We start from the raw sequence: 22,212 nt of genomic DNA on the forward strand, positions 1-22,212 counted from the left end.
GAACCCATGCGACAAGCCCATGTAGCTCTAGAAAATCGTTAACAATGGCAAGAAAGTACTTAAAAACCATTACGAGTTGGTGTAGAACAAGGCCTCAAAGTGTCCACATGAATAAGTTTGAAAGAATGAGACGTCTTAATGCATTTATCGGGGAAAAGTAACTTAGGTTATCTAGTCACAGGAACAAGCAGAGCAGGTAAATGGTTATTAGAAGAACATCTACAAGGAATACCAGCAATATTTATTTATTCTAACAAAAGGAATATGTCTCCTTCCTTGATGCTATAAGACTTCCTCTTTGATGCCATAAAACATAAAATGAGTTTTACAATGAGACCTATCAGATGAAATAGATAGTAGGGCAGCAAAACTAAAGAGCACCATTTGGAACCAACAAGCTTAAACTGAGTTGAAGACATTAGAAGTCTATAGTAAAGGGGAATTTACCCACTTACAGTGTCTTTTTTTTTTTGAAAAGGGGGCTTGTAGAGTACATAAAAGTGAGGTGAATTGAATAGAATCATATAGTTGGATAGCTAGTCGAGAAAATGAGATAAGATCGTATTGAAAAATATGGAGAAACGACACATGATGCGAGGTAAATGAAAAGAAAGTGAGAGAGCCTATGGAAGTAACCTTTCATTGTAAGCACTAGGAAGAGTGGTAATATAACGAATTACGAGAAGCTAAATTTTTGAAAGGAGATCTCTGTATGCAGTCACGTGGTGTATAGCTCCAGAATTCAAAAATCCAATTATGTTTAGCAACTCTACTTCATAATGAAGCACTACAACACACTTCTACACAACCAGTTATTACAAGCCGCATTGGGAGATGCCATAAGACTTGACCGAGAGAAAGGCTTTGACATATGAATGTGTTACTAGGTGTCTTTCTCCTTGGTCAACCCAAAACCAGAAGGCGAGAGTTAGACTAATAAGCAGATCGTCGGACTAGCACATGTGTAGATAATCCATTATCGAAAGGAGATCATTCAATCTCAGCAATTGCGGCATGCTATCAACCCTTGATGAACTTGAAGTGAGGTGGGAACCCAATGAGATAGTATAAAATAATCATGGAAGGTTTGCAGATGTTTATAATGAGTTCTCCATGGATTTTGACTTGAGAAATACCCAGATGCAAATGAAAGATAGAAAATAGGAGAAACAGGCGTTGTGCTACGATAACCTCCAAAGGTGCGCTTGGTCTTGACGGAGAGCCTAGTAAGGGTCCTTACGAGAAAGAAAGTGTTACAATGACACATAGAAGGATATGTTCTCTCATGGTTATCGAACAAGTGTGGGGAAACTAGCACAATGAATTCACTAACTAAGGAACACAATTATCACATGTTGTGGAGGTGTAAAGAGAAAATAAACATTTGTTATGAGCTGGACATGCTTCTGCTATATTAATTCCCAACTGCAATACACGACCATGCCACGGGCAACCACGATACTAGGAACAAAGTGAGCTACTTACTGTGGGATGCCCCAAGTGGACACGAAAGTTATACTAAGATGGTGACACAAGATCTTCCTATGACGGGGATGTGAGGATCCCAATTTTCAGAGAGACTTTATGCACACGATGACCATTTCGATTGACATGCACTCATGTGACAGGTGTTAAGTTATGCTCTTATGTTACTAGATATTGAGAAGCTTTCATGATGATACTCGCAAGAGAGTAGAGTGATTGTTCAAACCATATAAGCCATATACACAAGTGAGTAAAAGAGTGACTCGAGAAGGATCGCAACAGTGGATGCTTTACATGGTACTTGACACCACATAGGTAAACTCTACGATGGTGCATGCATAGGCACAAATGAGCAGACGTTGTCCATAAAAAGATTTTGTAACAAATTCATCGGATGTAGCCCCCTGTTGAGAATTTAGGAAAGAAAGTGGGAAGTATTAATCCTAGAGTTATAACTCCATTCAAGGACGTATTTGTAGAACTTAATTCCACAAGAGGATGTAAATAAGAGAATTTATGATAGAGTGGATTCACGAACAATATGTCTCCTTCAAGGAGTAGTTACACACAAGTTTTTGTGACTCGCATCTTATTAAGACCATGTTTATGAGGACTCTTCAATATGGATGTAGACATACAATGAGTAAAATTTTTGTGTTGTTCATAATGATGTACTAGGGAGTGACTTACTTGGTGGCTTTAGGTTGATAGGGCAATAACTTAATCGATGCCCCTCGACTCCACATCCCTAACGCACGTTGGTAACATACTAATATACTACATTATCTGGTGGTGCAGTGACATTAATAGGAACAAGGGTACTCCCCTTAGCAACAAGTTCTACCGATCTCTCCATGGCTCGATACATTCTCCTAACAAATGCTTGGGCAATATCCCTCATATTCAATGGTGGGGTTATTCCCTCCCTACTGCTTCCAAAATCATGAATTACTCATCTTGATATTGAGACATAGAATGGAAATTAGCTCCCTATCTTGAGCCCTACTGCACGATCTGGAGTATCAAAGAAGGGTGAAATTCCTAAATATCCGAATAGCCTCCAACTTATAGATGTGATCGACTACACACCGATAAGAAGGACTCTACTAGACACGGCTTCGAGACATCCTAGGACACTTTAAAACCTTAGGCTCTGATACCAAGTTTGTCACGCCCCAAAATCCGAGGAGCGCGACCGGCGCTCAACCGAGTAAACCCGACTGAGCAAGCTTGATAGGTTTTATTCTACCCAAACTAATTCATGAATAAAGAGGAGATGAACTCCATTAATCATACTTTGTACATATATCATTAACGACTTCCATTTCATTTCCATTAGCAACTTCATTCGTAATTTTCAAAAATAATACAAGTTTTCTACATCTTTGCCAAATATTAATATTTCTAATTCAATTCCCCTTTACAAACTCCACCCACAACCTGTCTACGGAACCTCTAAATATAACTGAAGAATAATATGAAAATGCCGGCAATAAGGCTCCGGCTATACCTCAAAATACAAAAGTACATGATAAACAGATGAAACAGGACCCCAAAATGAAGTGGGGCTCACCAAGTCAGCTGAAAGGAAGATGCGTCACTAGCTGCGACCAACACTGTCTGCTATGGAAACACCTACATCCATTTAAAGACGTAGCGCCCAAGGCAAAAGGGACGTTAGTGCCGTCGAATAGTACTAGTATGTATAACTAAACACCATCTCATTAGAAAGAACTATCATACAAGAACAAAAAGACATCATAAGGACAACAAAGCTTCACATAAGCACCACGTCAACAATATGACAGGTTCACATAGTTTTCACAAAATTTTTGAAATTTTAGATTGGGGCATTCCATATTGTTGCATCATTATCCACATTACCACCGCTTCTTTGAGCAGAGTCCGATCATGGCCCGATCGACTAAGCCGTCTCCCCGAGACGTTACCATTAATTCATTCTCACTTTCCAATTTGAATATCAGCACAATACCACCATGTGTGTAGCATGGCGTCCGATCACGGCCCGATCGCCTAAGCCGTCTTACCAAGACGTTACCCTTTTCCATTAATCATCTCACTTCAATTTTTGTTTCACGTATATTAGTTCATAGGCACTTAGGGCCACAATTTCCACATCATGTCCACTTTCAATACAAACATTACAATTTACGATAACAGGTACAAACAGGAGCAATTCAAGTGTAAACATAGATACGATTTCACATAGTTGGCATGACAAATCTCAATTTAAATCCTGACATTGAGGTCTAGGCATTCCGGCCACAATTACCACATTCCATAACTCACGTTTCACATTGTTCCCATTTTCAACATTTACTTTGCCACTTAAGACCATAGGCACATACAAAAGCAATTTAAGTCATAAGCATAGAGAGGAATTCATCTAGTTTGGCATATTAGTCCTAAAGTAACCTTGGCATGACATTTAGGCATTTAGCACATAGATCATGTTCTCCACACATCCTCCATTTACAAAGAAAACACATTAAACACATGAAGAAGTACCTTCCACATACATTTTCACAACACCAATTCATGTGAAATAACAATCAATTCATCAATCCAATTTCAGTCTTATTACATTTGCATATACACCAATGGAGCTCGATTTCTAATAAAAGGGGGTTTTAGCCATACATACCTGAAATTTGCCCCTTAATGAAATTTACAACTTTCGTCTATTATGAAATTTTCTAACTTGACTTAGACTTAGGACCCCCATTAGACTCCACATTACTTATTAAAAGACTTATACACTTATATACCAAATCCAATTGATGCCCATCATGTTAATAGCACATAAAACATTATAATTAGCCTACATGGCACCACGAAATCCTAATTTACTTAGCGAAATTTTCCGGGGCCTTACATGGTCGGCCCTGGAATTATATGTTTCCACTTTCTTGTCGTTTTCCTCGATCTTCTTTTCCCCTGTTTCGATTCGCTTTGTCAGTTCTTCGAGCATCTTTATGATAGCAGGATTGGTCTCCGATTCCTTCTCGTTAGACCTCTTCGAAGTCGATTCGGCCCCGTGTATGATTTTCTGGGATGGCTCGGGTTTTACCCTGCTCGGTGTGTGGTTCTGATTTTGGAGCTGGGCTATTGCCGCTTGTTGATCCTGCAACATTTCGAAGATCACCCGCAGGCTGATCCTGCCATATTCACCACCACGTGCACTCTAAATAGCTGATCGGGCATCCCCGCAGACGCTGCTTTCAGGATCAACGGCCAAATTTCCATTGATGGCTACATGTGAACTGACGTCGATTGGATCTACAACCGAAATTCCATCGAGGCCAGTAGGGGTACAACGTTTCCTAGTGCAATGATCTCATTTTTGCCGTGGTGGCCGAGATGGTTGTCAATGTATTGAGGTGCTGACTGGGAGTTTGTCAATTTTTATCCTATAATCAAAGACACTTCAAAGAACAAGTGTAAAATAGTGTGTGTTACGAAAGTTTGTACCAGGTAACCACTATTATCCTTAGCCCCACGGTGGGCGCTAAACTGTTTACCCTAAAATCGGATAACAATTAAATTTATACGCGATTTTAAGGATACGTGATATAACTTGGCACAAATTAGGAAGAATAAATTAGTATTGGAATAGACAATTAAAGAATAAACGCAAACCACACAAATTGAACACCCTTGGTCCTCGAGTTCGATCACCCTTTGACCAAATATGTATCGACTGGCCTAAGAACAGAATAACAAGACAATGATAACTAGAGAATGACAGTATATTGCTTTGTATTGCGTGAATATGATGATGCTTTACAAATGATCAGAACCTCTTTATATAGTAGGGGAGTCCTACTCTTGATACAATTCTAAATACAGTAAGAAATCCCATGATTAGCTAATATCTCGGCTCTTCTTGATACGTGCTGAGATTTCCGCCGTGATCCTCGCCCGATCGCGGATATTTTGGCTTTCCATTATGTGGCTCGGTAGGCTTCCTTCGATCTTGCTTGATCTCTATCTCGTTTGGTCTCGATCTTGACTGATCTCGATCTAGATCGGTCTCTGGGTCACGAGCTTGGCAATCTAACTTCGCATCACGGTCCGAAATGACATGGTGTCGAACCTTTGCCTGCCACGTCCCGGTCTCGATTAGTCATACAAAAAGGGTGATAGTAGCCTATATTATGCGATGTAGACGCTATTTATGCTTTAAATTAACCACACCTTATTGATGATTTAAGTGCTAAATGATAACAAAATACTCTAATTGAGATTTTTATGCTTTGCAGGAGCTACTCCGAGTTAGGAGGAAGATATAGAGTGTTTTGGGGTCAAAAAATGAAGATAAAAGGCCAATCGAGAAGAGCCCGGATGAAAACGAGCAAGAAAAGGTGAAGAAAGCTGGGCAACAGTCTACCGCGACCGCGGCTGGAACGCGGTGGAAGAAAAGCGAAAGACAGAATACTTGTAAATCACCGCGGTCGCGCCGCGATTGTCCCGCGACCGCGATCGATCTGGAGGAAGCCAAGAAGTTTACGGGCTAAAGTGTAAAGCGTGGAAAACTTATCCTAACCCTATATAAACTCAACAAACTCTCCCAAGTGAAAAAAGCTTGTTTTTAGACCTAAGGAGGCTGGGGTTGGACACACTTTTGACATAATTTAGACCTAAGGAGGCTAAGGAGACCGGAGATTCGACCTAAGGGGGCAAGAACACACTGGGATCAAGGCGGAGACTTCTTCCACAAGTTTTTTACTTCCTTCTTCCTATTTCCTTTATTGGTTATGAATTCTAGTATTTTATTTTTGCATACTATTATGAATAGCTAATTTGTTATCTAGAGTTTTGATAGAACCTTTTGTAGGATGAATTCTCGTTATATTTTTATATAATTAAGCCGTTGGATCTCTCTACTTGTTCAACTACGTGTTTGTTGTTGTTGATTGAATGGCCATCAATTGACTGTGCCTATTTAGTGTGTACTGCTCGAGAGAGAGTACATATTTAGGTAGTTGTTGAACAACGTCACTCCTAACGTATGTGAGAAATCAATACATTGGGTTTAAAGGTAGGTTTAGAAATAACAAAGCCTTGACGTGGTCATAGTGAGCGGTTAGATGAAGCCAACTAGCGTAGTTCGAGAGAATATGTCTAGTAAATTATTGTAGTTGCTCGAGAGAGAATTATGACACCTAAAGTGCTCACGATCAGTAGAGAATACATCGGCAAAATTGTTGGGAACATAGCTGTAAGGATTCCGACAATTGGAAAAATCATAACTCTAGACCTCCTTAATTTAGTCTCCGACCCTTTGTCTCGTTAATTGATTATTTTACCGCTTTGTAGTATTTGATAGTTAATTAGTTAGAAATATAAATCTCAATCTTTATAATTTAGAAAATTATTCAAGCTTGTCCTCTTAGTGATATTAAACAGATATAGCTAAGCCTTAGTTCTTTGTGGGATTCGACTTCGGACTTTTAGACCGAATTATATTTGCAGCGACAGCTTATCTTTTTTAGGACTAGAGTTGGGCGTGATCAAATTTTGGCGCCGTTGCCGGGGAACTAACGGTGTAGCTGTAGGTGTACATATTGCTAGTTACAAGTTTGAACTTTTATTTTTGTTTTGTTGTATTTGATTTTTTTTATTTTTGTTTTACTTGTTAATTGAGAAACATGGCATCCTGGAATTATGGGAATTTTGATGTTGGTAATTCTGCCTTTAATCCTCCTTATGCATATTGTGAAGAAAACCACCCATGGCAAAATTATCAAAATATTCCCGAATGTGCACCAACTCAATCTTATGTGTAGAATGTATGTGATATGTGTGGTGGACAAGATGATCACTTTCATGGTTGTGCTTATATTTCTTATCTTTCCTCAACCCCTTACTTTGATGGTTCTTCTTTTTCTTGTGAAGTTAATAGGAACAAAGAACCCAGGGATGATGACCTGAAAGAGATCAAGGATATGCTAAGGTGCCTTGTGGAACAAAATAATGAGAAACAACTGCACATACAAAGGCAAGATGCTGCTATTCGCAACCTGGAGGCACAAGTGAGTCAACTAGTTGAGGTATTTAATGCTCAACAAGCCAATATTGTGGATAGTAGCCAAGAAGAGCATGAATTATATGCTGAAATTGAGGTGCAAATGGAGGAGGTCAGAGTAGAAAACCAACAATCTAACCAACTAGAATTTGAGGATGTCGATGTTGAAGAAGTAATACTAGAGTCAACAAAGGACGTTGAAGATACAAATTTAGTTGACTCTAGTGTGATTGGTGTTGAGGAGGTTAAAAATCTTGAAGTTCATGTATTTGAGCGCGTTGGACCTCATTCCAAACACTTCTCTACATTATGTTCAGACGGTGAAATGGAAATTCACCCTTATGAGCATAAATAGGAGTCCAAGGAAGAGGTAGATGAGCCTTATATTTTGGATTTCTCAAGGCCATCTAGGCAAGGTGACACTCTTCGGTCGAGAGCCAAAAAGTGCATAAGATTTTATCTAATTTTTGGCTCGCAAGAATTTGTATCGCCCCAAGAGCATAATCATAAGCTTGAAGCAAAACTTGGGGTTCAATTCATAAGCTCAAGGTGGAGGCAGAAAGTGATTCACGTCGTGCCGCGACGTTAAATCAAGCGCTTGTTGGGAGGCAACCCAGCTTTATTGCTTTCTTTCATTTTTTTTATTTCTCTAATTGCATTATGTTTGTAGTGTCGATTTTTGATTTTTAGGAGCATGGAACGCAAAGCCATTGGAAGGATGCAACATCAAACCAAATGGTTGGAACTAAGTGTGAGGTACCCGCACGAAGGACCAAGCCTAGGAGAAGTCTGAGTACCCCACGAGCTGCTAGTGCTTCGACCTTTGGTCTACCAGGGAGTTCCTTTTACCCTCTTATAGTTATGATGTGCATTGGGGACAATGCACAATTTTAAGTGTGGGGTGAGGAAATTTTCTTGATGACTTTCTATGCTACTTTAGCTGTGTTAGTTTAATTGAATAATATTTTTTTTTTAAAGATTGGACTTTTCCCGACGATGGATCTATTAGACAATTTTCTTGTGGGATTTAAGTCTAAAAAAAGATTTTTTTCTGTTAGGTAGTGTATCAACTCTCCCTTGATTTTTCTTTAAACCACGGTTCTTTTCCAAGGGTTTCCATTTGAACCAGGTGTAGTTAGTTTGTTTTTCTTTTTTTAAGTTTAGGAATTTTTGGGCGAGGAAAGAATAGAAATAGGATCCCTTAACTCCATGGTACCTTGAATAGAGATTGCTTTAGTGTGATAGTTAGGCTCATTAGTTGACTCTAGCAATAAAGCCTTAAATTGTGTGTTCTTGAGTTGGCTTAAACACTTTGAGCAGAGTGTCGGATGGTCCTAACTGAATTGAGTCATGTGCCATGTGTGAGTGAGGCTTTGTGTATTCTATGCTAACACTCAATGCTTAGAACTTGCCCTGTGTGTGTACGAAGCGAAGTGGTAGTCTTAATTGGTCTAGAAAATGATATAGGCGTTTTCTTGTTGAACCTATCTATATATGTTTTACCCACCGGAGTGTATATATCCTAGTTAACCCCTTTGAGCCTGTAATCCCGTTTCCTTGGCAACCACATTACAAGCCTTACCAAGTTTTGAAGTACCAATCTCTTTGAACCCAATCACCTCTTAGAAGCACTTGAATTGTAATGAATATGAAAAAGTTAAAGTGTGGGGTAGTTGGTTGGGCTTTTGAGTGGAACCAAGAAGACATAAAAACAAAAGGGGTGCACTGTGTGATAAACAATGTTAGAAGCCACCAGGATTTCAAAAAAAAAAAAGAGAAAGAAGAGACCGAGCTGAATAATTTTTACAAGAATAAATCTCAAAATGGTGGTGGTCTTCAAAATAGAAAGTGTGCTTAAAGAAGTAGGGGGTTTAACTCAATGATGTAAAGGTGGAATGAAGGTTTGATAAAGGTATGGGCTTAAAAGTGGAAAGTGTATTGAAGTGCATAGCGAGGTGTAGTCACTATACCCATATGTATCCTACCTGTCCCGCAGCCAACATTACAACCAAATAAAGTCCTACTTGATTCTAGACCAATTGGGTTCGATTAGTCGAGTATTACACTACGGGCAAGCCTATGGTGCGTGGTTTGTGGCATAAGAATTTATTTCTGGGGGTGAGTGAAATCTTATGTGTTTGAATTCCTCAGTGTGTGAAGTATAATGACATGACACAAGTCTCTTTTGTGGTGAGTAGGCACGTGATTCATGAAGGAAAGGTAAGTCTGGACCTCTGACTGAGAGTATGAAAGCCGGTTAGGGACATTACATGGCTAGAGAGGGAGTCCACTCTCGAGGTTAGGAGGTTACGCTAAGGTAGTCTATCTATGTAAATTATTCTTGGTATAAGGAGTAGAGAAGTGACCCAGAGATGATTAGGCCTATAGAGTGTGGTTTTGTTGCTAGAGGACTAGCAACGATTTAAGTGAGGGGTGTTGATAGTAGCCTATATTATGCGATGTAGATGCTATTTATGCTTTAAATTAACCACACCTTATTGATGATTTAAGTGCTAAATGATAATAAAATACTCTAATTGAGGTTTTTATGCTTTGCAGGAGCTACTCCGAGTTAGGAGGAAGATATAGGTGTTTTGGGATAAAAAAATGAAGATACAAGGCCAATCGAGAAGAGCCCGGATGAAAACGAGCAAGAAAAGGCGAAAAAAGCTGGGCAACAGTCCACCGCGATCGCGGTCTGGCCGCGGCTGGAACGCGGTGGGAGAAAAGCGAAAGACAGAATGCTTGTAAATCACCACGGTCGCGCAGCGATTGTCCCGCGACCGCGGTCGATCTGGAGGAAGCCAAGAAGTTTAAGGGCTAAAGTGTAAAACGTGGGAAACTTATCCTAACCCTATATAAACTCAACAAACTCTCCCAAGTGAGAAAAGCTTGTTTTTAGACCTAAGGAGACTGGGGTTGGACGCACTTTTGACATAATTTAGACCTAAGGAGGCTAAGGAGACCGGAGATTCGACCTAAGGAGGCAAGAACACACTGGGATCAAGGCGGAGAATTCTTCCACAAGTTTTTCACTTCCTTCTTCCTATTTCCTTTATTGGTTATGAATTTTAGTATTGTATTTTTGCATACTATTATGAATAGCTAATTTGTTATCTAGAGTTCTGATAGAACCTTTTGTAGGATGAATTCTCATTATATTTTTATATAATTAAGCCGTTGGATCTCTCTACTTGTTCAACTACGTGTTTGCTGTTGTTGATTGAATGCCCATCAATTGACTGTGCCTATTTAGTGTGTACTGCTCGAGAGAGAGTACATATTTAGGTAGTTGTTGAACAACGTCACTCCTAACGTATGTGAGAAATCAATACATTGGGTTTAAAGGTAGGTTTAGAAATAACAAAGCCTTGACGTGGTCATAGTGAGCGGTTAGATGAAGCCAACTAGCGTAGTTCGAGAGAATATGTCTAGTAAATTATTGTAGTTGCTCGAGAGAGAATTATGACACCTAAAGTGCTCACGATCAGTAGAGAATACATCGGCAAAATTGTAGGGAACATAGCTGTAAGGATTCCAACAATTGGAAAAATCATAACTCTAGACCTCCTTAATTTAGTCTCCAACCCTTTGTCTCGTTAGTTGATTATTTTACCGCTTTGTAGTATTTGATAGTTAATTAGTTAGAAATATAAATCTCAATCTTTATAATTTAGAAAATTATTTAAGCTTGTCCTCTTAGTGATATTAAACCGATATAGCTAAGCCTTAGTTCTCTGTGGGATACGACTCCGGACTTTTAGACCGGGTTATATTTGCAGCGAACGCTTATCCTTTTCAGGACTAGAGTTGGGCGTGATCAAAGGGCAAGCCCGATTTTGGCCGTATACAACTCTGTGATTTGCCAAGATTTCAAAAGTGTTATTGAAAAAATAATCAATATTTGCTACTTCTAAAAACTAGATATTTTTTTTCTAAAAATTTGGCCAAACACCTTAATTCTACTTCTAATTTTCAAAATTTCTGGACAAACCGGCTAAAGATAGCCTCCTAAACTACTTTCGTTTAGGTGACGTTTGGTTGGAAGAATTTAAAAGGAAAAAAAAAAGTCTCTCAATAGAAAATATCGTACGTAATATGAATATATTACTTAGGGTCGTCTTTTTGTCCTTTTTAGCATAATAAATAATTGCATTAGCCGTGTTTAAATTTATGTTTGGTTTCATGCATGATATAAGTAAAATAATAATACCCGTATTAATAATGGTAAATTAAAATAACTCAAATAAAAGAATTACCCTTAAATAACAATTTATCTCATTATTAAATCTACCATAGATACATGTCAAGATTCCATTTTTTACATTTAAATATTTGACCCTAACGTGTATAGTTAATACACAATAACAAAATAAAATTATTTAGACTATATAGTCTTATAAAAGTTACATTTTCAAGGAAATACATACCATCTAGGCAACCTTTTGTATGAATAGATCATGACCGGTAGAGTAGCTAGGAATTCCGTCCAAAGTATTCAAACTTTAAACAAGTCAATAAGTTTTTTTTGTACCAAAATTTTTAGATCAAACTACGCAATATTTAGCTAAATAAAAAATAGTAGAACTATAATTTTATAAGTCAAAATCAAAATAACAAAAAGACAACATTAGAAATTTTACTAATAAAAGTAAGCATAAAACCAAAGGAAAGAGAGAGTCGAGAGGATTTGTAGTTTATATAAGGCTTTTGTTGAAGTTTCTTTTTAAGTTTTCATAGTTATTTTATCAAAAAATATTTTAGATTGAAAAATAAACAAATTGATCACACGTGATGGCTCCGTTTAGTTTTGGCAAATAAAACGGACAGAAATTTGAACCGGTAAATAATACGTCACTTTGAATACCCTAAACCGCTGAATTGCTTCACTCAACTGTGTTGAGGTGTTCAACATATAATATATAACTATATAAAATAGTATTTAACGCATACATGCATCCTAATTTTTCGATGAAGGGCGTGCCCTTTGTAGACAATAAATTTGCGTCGAGAAATTAAAATCAAGACCAAAAATATCGCAACAATCATAGTATTTTATATTGAATATTTGAGTGTTACAATCTCTATGGATCCTCTGTTGGCCCAAGTAAAGGTTAGTTTTGAAGACTGACAAATGAACTTAAGTCTCTTGGAAGGGTTATTCTTGAAGAAGACAAAGTTGAGAAGATTTTAACAAGGGTACTGCCAATCTCTTGGGAAAGCAAAATCACAGCTATTCAGGAATCAAAGAACATTGCCACTCTCAAGTTGGATGAGCTAATTAGAAATCTCACTGCCTATGAACTTAGAAGGCAAACCATGAAGATGGATGCACCTAAGAAGGAAAGGAGCCTGGCATTCAGAATCACTGAAGGTGCTGATCTAGATGAGGATGAAATGACCATGATCACAAAGAATTTTAAGAAGTACCTAATAAGAGAAAATGGTCCTTCAAGAAATGGAAGCTACAACAAACCAAGGGTTACCTGAAAACAAACCAATGAGGGGTGCTACAAGTGTGGGAAGACTGATCACCACATCAAAAATTGCCCTCAATGAGAAATTGAATGGAAGAAGGAAAGAGCTGAATGAAGGAACAGGAAGAAGGAACAGGTTCATCCCAAGAAGAACAAAGGATCAACAAAGGCTATGGTTGCTGCTTGGGGTGAAAGCTCAGATGATGACTCAGAAGACGAAGATGGAGATGAACAAGCACTTATGGCAATTGGGAAATCCGATGAGGAATCTGAGGTAAGTATAATTCATCTCAAAGACAAGATTAAGTTTTTGTCTAAAGAAAGTCCTATCTGAATTACTTCTAGATTTCATTGATGAATTTGAAGTTATAAACAATGAAAAGGAACAGTTGTCTAAGGAGTGTGTGATTCTGAAAGCTAAGTGCAAAAACCTGGAACTTAGGGCTAATGAGAGTGATAGTAAAAATGCTGAGTTGAAGAACCAGGTTCATGAACTTGACACCACAGTCCTAGAGCTTAAATCTGAAAATCTAAAATTGAAATTAGGAACTGGTAAAAAGAAATCTGATCACACACAACTCACTTTAGAAGAAAATGTAGGAAAAATGAAAGATGAGCTGTACAAAAGAGATGAGCAGATTAAAGTCCTAAAAGAAGATCTAGGAAAGGTGAAACATGAATTAGACAGAACTTGCAAATGGAACAAGGCCTCTGATGCACTCTCTTGGTTGCAAGAGCATCACAGTAGCAACAAAAGAGGACTTGGCTATGGGACTCAAGCACCAAAGTGGGACCCTAAAAGCAAGTACCTCATACTTCCTGAGAACAAAATTTGCACACATTGTGGTAAAACTGGTCACTATAAAAGTGAATGTATTGCAAAAGAAAAGGCTAGTCAAAAGAATAAAGAATTTGTTCAAGGGAAAAATAGGCTGCCAGGTTGGGCTAAAAAGAATTTGATTCACCCTTTTGCCTATAGAAAGGGACCCAAACTAGTTGGGGTTCCTAAGACTAACCCCTGATTTCCTTTCGCGGTTCCAAGTGAAGGGGAGCAGCCAAATATAATACATGGATAGTGGTTGTTCAAAGCATATGACAGGAAGCAAGAACCAGTTCCTTTCACTTGAGGACCTCAAAGGAGGTAATGTCTCCTTTGGAAATGGGAAGAAAGGTGAGATCATTGGGGTTGAAAAGGTAGGTAAGACTGACTCTCACTCTATTGAGAATGTCTACTTGATAGATGGCCTAAAGTACTGTCTAATCAGTGTATCGCAATTATGTGATAAAGGTAACTTGGTAGCATTCACCACTACCAAATATTTTGTGATTAATCTTACCATTGACAAGATTGTTTTGCAGGGAAAAAGAGTAAACAATACATGCATTGTAGATTTGTCCACACTTTCAGAAAATGAACTCACTTGCTTAAGTGTGTTGGACAATGATCCCCTCCTTTGGCACAAGAGACTTGGACATGCAAGTCTGAGTCAACTCAACAAATTAGTCTCTAAGGACCTGGTGATAGGGCTGCCTAACATCAAGTTCAAGGAAGACAAAGTTTGTGAGGCTTGTGCAAGGGGGAAGCAGGTAAGATCCTTCTTTTAAATGCAAGAAAGTGGTAAGTACCACCAGAACGATGGAACTGGTCCATATGGATCTCTGTGGTCCAATGAGAATATTAAGCAGAGGTGGTAAAAGACATGTGATGGTGCTTGTTGATGATTACTCTAGGTTTACTTGGACATATTTTTAACATCTAAAGATGGAGCATTTGACATGTTTACTTCTTTTGTTAGAAAAACTCAAAAACAACTAGGTAATCAATTTGCATCAATTAGGTCTACCATGGAACTGAATTTGAAAATGCTAAGTTTGCTGAATTTTTGCATGCTACATCATAAATAGTTGCATGACTAGATCTCTTGTTAAGAAGATTCCCTATGAGTCACTTAAAGGGAGAAAGCTAAATATATCCCATCTTAGGGCATTTATATGCAAGTGCTTTGTGCACAATAATGGCAAAGACTCCCTAGGTAAGTATGATCCCAGAAGTAATGAGGGAGTATTCTTGGGATATTCTTCACATGGTAATGCTTACAAGATATACAGTAAAAGAACTATGTGTGTAGAAAAAATATATATGTTATTTAAAACTAACATTCTTTCTGATAAGCTGGAACATGAAGATGAAGCAATTGGGCTGGTAAGAAACTTAAATGATATCGCAGCCCAGACTGAAGCTATAACAGAAGAAGGAACATGTGATGGAACAAGTTCTTCTACCCAAGGCAACATGACAGGGGGAACTGACTAGAGAGGAACTGATCCTCAAACCTCGAGGGAACTTGTCCATGAACCTATTCCTCAGTAACAAAACCAGGAAGGAACATCCAAAGAAATTGACACTCCTATTGCAACATCCACAAAATTGGCTATAGACGAACCTGGTTCATCTGTTGATCAGAAGTTGTATAGGGGAATGATTGGTTCTCTTTTATATCTCACTACTAGCAAACCTGACATTGTGTGCAGTGTAGGTCTTTGTGCTCGATTTCAGGTTTTCTAATTGATAGGAAGAGCAACCCAGGTATGGCACACTTCCTTGGTTCATGTCTTGTGTCATGGGCTACCAAAAAGCAAAATTCAATGGCCTTATCTACTGCTGAAGCTGAGTATGTTGTTGTTGCTTCATGTCGTGCTCAATTGTTGTGGATCAAACAACCATTACTGAACTTTGGAATTGATGTTGGTTGCATCCCTATATTTTTTGTGATAACACTAGTGCTATTAGTATGACAAAGAAACCAGTTCATCATAAGAGAACTAAGCACATAGTGTTAGGAGCCATTTTTGAGGGACAACTATGAGAAAAGCTTGATCATTGTGGAGTTTTGTGCTACTAAAAAGCAAATTGCTGACATCTTCACAATAGCCTTAAGTAGAGATCACTTTGAAGGAACAGGTTGGAATTAGGGATGATTAAGATCACCTAAAAGGACCAGTTCAAGGTTAAACGAAAAAAAAAGGATTGAAAAACAAAAATTGGTTAGAAAGTCTGTAAATTGTGTATAATTAGATTAAATCTTGTTTAGTCTCATACTTTCCATAGTATACTCTTGTGCCATGTGTTAAAATGACTCATTAATCTCTAATGATATTTTCTCTATTTTGGCAAATTTAGACTCACACAAGAGAGTTATCAGTGAAGAACCTAGTTCATCAAGGTAACACGGTATGTTTTCTACACTCTGCATAATTTGAAATAACTATATTTGGATCATGAGCAGAGAGTCCTACCAAATACCAAACTCCTTTTGGACATATCCGTTACAAGTGAACCAGTCCCGTTCAAAAGAGTCCCAACCAAATGGAAGTACCTAGATTCTAGGGATACACTCCAATGTCTCTTCAAAGCTGAATTTTAGTTTGATTAAACTTCTAAGAGTCTGAAAAGCTGTAGTTACCCCATCAATTATTCCCTGTATATTGATCAGCTTTAGTGTATTCCTTACCTCATCTCTCTCAAGACGTCAAAAATTCTCATTCTTCTTTTATCTTCTAAACACAATCTAATTCTCTTCTTTTTCATACCCTAGCCTAGATATGTCAAACACTTCTGAAAATCCTTCATCACCACCACAGGAAACCATTTCCACACCTTCTACCACTGTTTCACCCACACCAATCTCGAAGAAAAGTAGAGTAAAGATGATGGCTCATAAGATTGTCGCTGAAGGAGAGCAGATCAAGAAAATAAACAAGCAATTGAAAGCAGGTAGGAAGAAGAATCCTAGAAATCTGAAAATTCATTTAAGTCTGCTGCTAAGGGGGAAGAAAGTAGGTATTCCGAAACTGAACAGGTATCTTCTGATTCTAAAGTTACTCCTGAGACAATTTCTGAAGTTGCTGAAAATTTAGAGAATGGATTTGTACTGGTAGGATGTATAGCAGGTGTTGAGACTACATAATCTGGAGAAGTTGGTGGTAAAAATGAAAAAAAAAGAGCAAGGGCGCTAGGAGTACTATGAGGGGAAAAGGGACAAGAGTGGCTGATTCTTCACCCACTCCTGTTGGTATAATAAAAAGTGGTGCAATGGTTGTTTGGGGAGAGGAATTTACTGAAATAGAAGAGAGTGTGAGCAAAACAGGGGGAAGTGGGAAGCTGCTGAGGGGTAGGTTCAACTTGAGAAATATAGATGAACCTGTTCCATCTGAACAGGAAACCCTCTTGGACCTACTGATAGGGTTATCAATGGCACCAAAACTCATGCCATTCCCTATTATTTCATTCTCACAACTGTGCTTGCACATTTCAAGGTACCTATGAAGAAGTGGGGTTAATACTCTGCTTGCTTGCGATTATGAAGTCAATGTCATTCTTAATGAACCTAGTTCATCTAAAAAGACACCTATCAATAGCAAAGTCAGAATCTTGATACAGGAGAGTGAGGCAAAGGATATTGAGATAGCAAGGCTGAAGACACGATTGGTTGAGGTAGAATCTGAGAGAGATGTTCTCAGAACTGAACTTGCAAGGGAAAAGGAGAAGAATGATGGAATTCTTCAAGACATGCTGAAACTTCTCCAAGCAAATAACCCAGCCCCTACCTCTTCCAAACCTTAAATCCTAGCCTAGTGTAGATCAACCAGTGACCCAATTCGAGACTTTTTGTTTCTTTTGCTCATGTTTTCAGTATTTTTATTTCTTCTTATGCTTTGTGGTAGAATCTTATCAATCATCAATGAAATTCACTGTTTTTGCTCTAACTGTTTGTTTATATTTCTTTGATGGTTAAAATTCTTAGCTTGATCTATGATGATTAATTCATGATTGCATTTGAAGTAGCTCCAGTGGCCATGAGTAAGTTTTAAAATCTGGTTATCTCACATTTTTTATGCAACTTTTCGATGATGCCAAAAGGGGGAAAAAGGTTGTGCTTTACACCTTGAACAGTGATGTTTATAACCTAATGTACCTGGTCCTTAATGATAAGTGATATAAAGGAAAAATGTTTCTAACATTGTGTTGATGTTTGAGCTGCGTTCTGGCAGGGCCTAAGTGTATGAAAAGCACAGTGTTTGTCATCATCAAAAAAGGGGAATTTGTTGGCCCAAGTAAAGGTTAGTTTTGAAGACTGACAAAGGAACTCAGACATGAACCAGGTCCATCCAGTGGTCCATCCCTCAGGTTCACAAAAATGGGCAGATTCAAGCATGTGGGATGCACGTGAAGGAGATAAGCTTAACTTGGTGTATTTAATATCTCCTGATCGAAAAGGTTGCATAATTGATAAGGAGAAGGAGTCCTTAATCAAAGAGAACACAAGTCAAGATAGGGAAGGAGTTAGAAGTTGAAATCAAACTAGAACTTTTCCACCAAGGAAGAGTTGCATCAGAACTCTAGTTATCTCTTTATCTACTAACTCTATAAATTGCAGGATGTTCTCAAATTAAATTGTTGCACAAAAACGCAGAAGTTAAACGTGAATTGGGAGCAAAATAGCAAGGCTTTTTGCAAGCAGTTCGTGTGTGATTCAAGTGTGCAAACCAGAAGCTACATGAACCAGATTGATGAACCAGCTCCATAAAGAGTTTTATGTGTCTTTCTTTATTTCTAGTTCAATTGTAGTAGGTGTTTTCATATTGTACCTTTCAGCTTTATCTAGAAGCAATTGTAATAGCTATTTTGAGTATTCAAGTTAGAGTTAATTGAAGTTGTCGCAGCAGTTAGAGGCTGGTTGCTACAACGGGATTAGAGTTAATCCTTAGGTTTACAAAGAGTTTTTGTAAATGCTGTTTTGGCTCAGTGATTTTAGTGGAAGTTTGTGAAAATCCTACTGAGTAGTAGGTCGTAGTTTTTTCACCTTTTGAGCCAGGTGTTTTTCACGTAAAAATCTCTGTGTTCTTTATTTTCTGTATTTATTATTCCGCAAACAGCAGTAGTTAGTATATCTAGAAGAACCAGGTTCTTCTAGAGCGAAAATTGGGTACCACACAAATCACCCCTCCCTCTTGTGTGGTATTGACGTTTAGAACATCAGTGGACAATGTTAAGGCCGTACAAAGGCTAACAGGACGAATAGCTGCTTTAGGCCGGTTCATCTCGAGTACTTCTGATCGAAGCCACAAGTTCTTCTCACTTATCAAAAAGAAGAACAATTTTACTTAGACCCCGGAATGCCAACAGGCATTGGAAGAATTAAAGCGGTATCTTTCAAACCCGTCATTGCTTCATACTCCGAAAGCAGACGAGCAACTCTACTTATATTTGGTAGTCTCGGAGGTCGCGGTAAGTAGTGTCTTAGTTAGAGAAGAACAAGGTACGCAATTTCGTGTTTACTATGTTAGCCGAACTTTAGGTGAAGCAGAGACCCGGTACCCACACTTAGAAAAATTAACGCTTGCTCTAATAGGCGCCTCTAGGAAATTAAAACCATATTTTCAATGTCACCCAATTTGTGTTGTAACCACTTATCCCCTTTGCAACATTTTGCACAAGCCCGAGCTCTCGGGCCGACTGACCAAATGGGTCGTCGAAATCAGCGGGTACGATATCGATTATCAACCCCGAACGACCATCAAGTCTCAAATCTTAGCAGATTTCGTGGCCGACTTCAAAATCTTATCAACCCCGAATGAGCATTAAGTCTCAAATCTTAGCAGACTTCGTGGCCGATTTCACACCAGCCCTCGTGCCCGAGGTCGAAAAGGAACTATTGCTAAAATTGAGCACATCCTCGGGGGTGTGGACCTTTTCACAGATGGTTCTTCGAATGTGCAAGGGTCCGGGTTAGGCATCATTTTGAAGCCACCCACAGGCAATACGATTAGACAATCTATCAAAACCCTAAGTTGACTAACAATAAGGCTGAGTATGAGGCCATGATTGCAGGTCTCGAGCTGGCTAAAAGTTTGGGAGCTGAGGTCATTGAGGCTAAGTGTGATTCCTAGCTCGTGGTTAACCAGGTCAATAAAACCTTCGAAGTCCGAGAAGATCGAATACAAAGGTACTTGGATAAATTGCAGGTAACCTTACACCGGTTCAAAGAATGGACCCTACAGCATGTACCTCGAGAATAGAATGGTAAGACCGACGCCCTTGCAAACTTTGGGTCATCAGTCGAGGATGATGAAATTAGCTCGGGGACTGACGTACAACTTTCAAAATCGGTGGTCGAATAAGATCACCGAAATAAACTCCACAAGCCTAACTTGGGATTGGAGGAGCAAATATATTGATTATCTGAAGAACGGGAAACTTCCCTCGGACTCTATGTAATCAAGGACTCTTCGAATGAAAGTTGCACGATTTACATTGGCCGAAGATGGAACATTATACAGAAGGATGTTCGATGGGCCGTTGGCAATATGCTTGGGTCCGGGAGACACCGACTACATCCCACGAGAAATTCACAAGGGCATTTGCGGGAACCATTCCGGCGCTGAATCACTGGTTCACAAAGTCATTAGAGCAGGATATTATTGGGATAGTATGGAAAAAGATACTAAGGAGTTCATTCGAAAATGTGACAAATGCCAAAAGGCATGCGCCGATGATCCACCAACCCGGAGAGCAACTTCATTCAGTCCTATCCCCGTGGCCATTCATGAACTGGGGGATGGACATCGTTGGTCCTCTGCCATCGGCCCAAGGTAAAGCTAAGTTCATTTTATTTATGACTGACTATTTCTCTAAATGGGTTGAAGAACAGGCTTTCGATAAAGTCATAGAGAAAGAAGTTATAAACTTCATCTGGGATCACATTGTATGCCGATTTGGGATACCCGCCGAGATAGTGTGCGATAATGGAAAATAATTTATCAGCAGCAAAGTAACAAAGTTCCTCGAAGATCACAAAATAAAAAGGATATTATCGATGCCGTATCATCCTAGTGGGAACGGACAGGCCGAATCAACGAACAAGACCATCATTCAGAACCTAAAGGAATGGTTGAACGATGCTATGGGGAAATGGAGAGAAATTTTGCCCGAAGTCCTTTGGGCATATCGGGCAACGACAAAATCCAGTACGGGGGCAACACAGTTCTCCTTAATATATGGCGCCAAAGCTTTGATCCCGGTCTAAGTTGGGGAACCAAGCATCAGGTTTCGATACACAACGGAAGAATCAAATCACGAGGCTATGAGCACAAGCCACGAATTGTTAGACGAAAAATGGGAAGCTGCACTCGTTCGAATGGCCGCCCAGAAACAGCGAATCGAAAGATATTATAATCGAAGAGACAATCTTGGACACTTCAAAATAGGGGACTTAGTTCTGAGAAAAGTCAACCTCGATACTCGAGACCCAAACAAAGGGAAACTCGACCCAAATTGGGAAGGGCCATATCCGGTCCTTGGTGTTGTCGAAAAGGGATTTTACAAACTTGGCACAATGGAGGGCGAACAATTGCCAAACAATTGGAACATATCACTCCTCAAACGATATTATTGCTAAGGTATGACTTTCTCCCTTTTCATTTGTATTTGATACTATCTTATTGCAGGTGGTCAATCGAAGACTTCGAGAAGCTCTTCAACACAAAGACCTTAGGTTTTAAAGCACGCGTTGCACTCTTTTTCCCTTAGATTGGTTTTTATCCCAAATGGGCTTTTCCGATGAGGTTTTTAACGAGGCAATAATTATATGTGCTACCTGAGGACAATTCAACAATATCCGAGGCTTCTTTACAATCAACCTCGAATACTAGGGGGCATCACCCTCGGATCTTATGTTTTCAAGGAAAACACCTCGTGTCAATAGGGTCTCGGTAGGAAAATTTTATAAAGGGCCAAACCGTCAAATGAATAGTGCCCATGTAGATTGCCCGAGCCCTAATGACAAAACATGTACGCATGAATGATCTATTGAAAGAAGTACTTTTTCCTGATCAGATGTTCCATGCCTTAGTGAGATTTCTACTTTACAATTTCGTACTTATGATATATTATGAAACCGGCTCAAGAGCCAACCGTAACTAAAACTCGGACAATTAACCCCGTACTCGGGGACTGTCGTACAAAAATCGACCTTCTCGAATTACTAAACTTCGAAATCATATGACCTTGTAAAGGCAACTCTCGATTTTACAGGCCACGGCCATCCCACTCGGGGACTGGTACTTCGAACAAATTTGAAGTACTGTTGAGAAACAAGCCCAAAGGGCAAATCTCAAGTTAAATGCTACGGCCAAAATAAC

Source organism: Nicotiana attenuata, chromosome 3 (assembly GCF_001879085.1).
Source record: "Nicotiana attenuata strain UT chromosome 3, NIATTr2, whole genome shotgun sequence".
In the NCBI taxonomy this organism is placed as follows: domain Eukaryota; kingdom Viridiplantae; phylum Streptophyta; class Magnoliopsida; order Solanales; family Solanaceae; genus Nicotiana; species Nicotiana attenuata.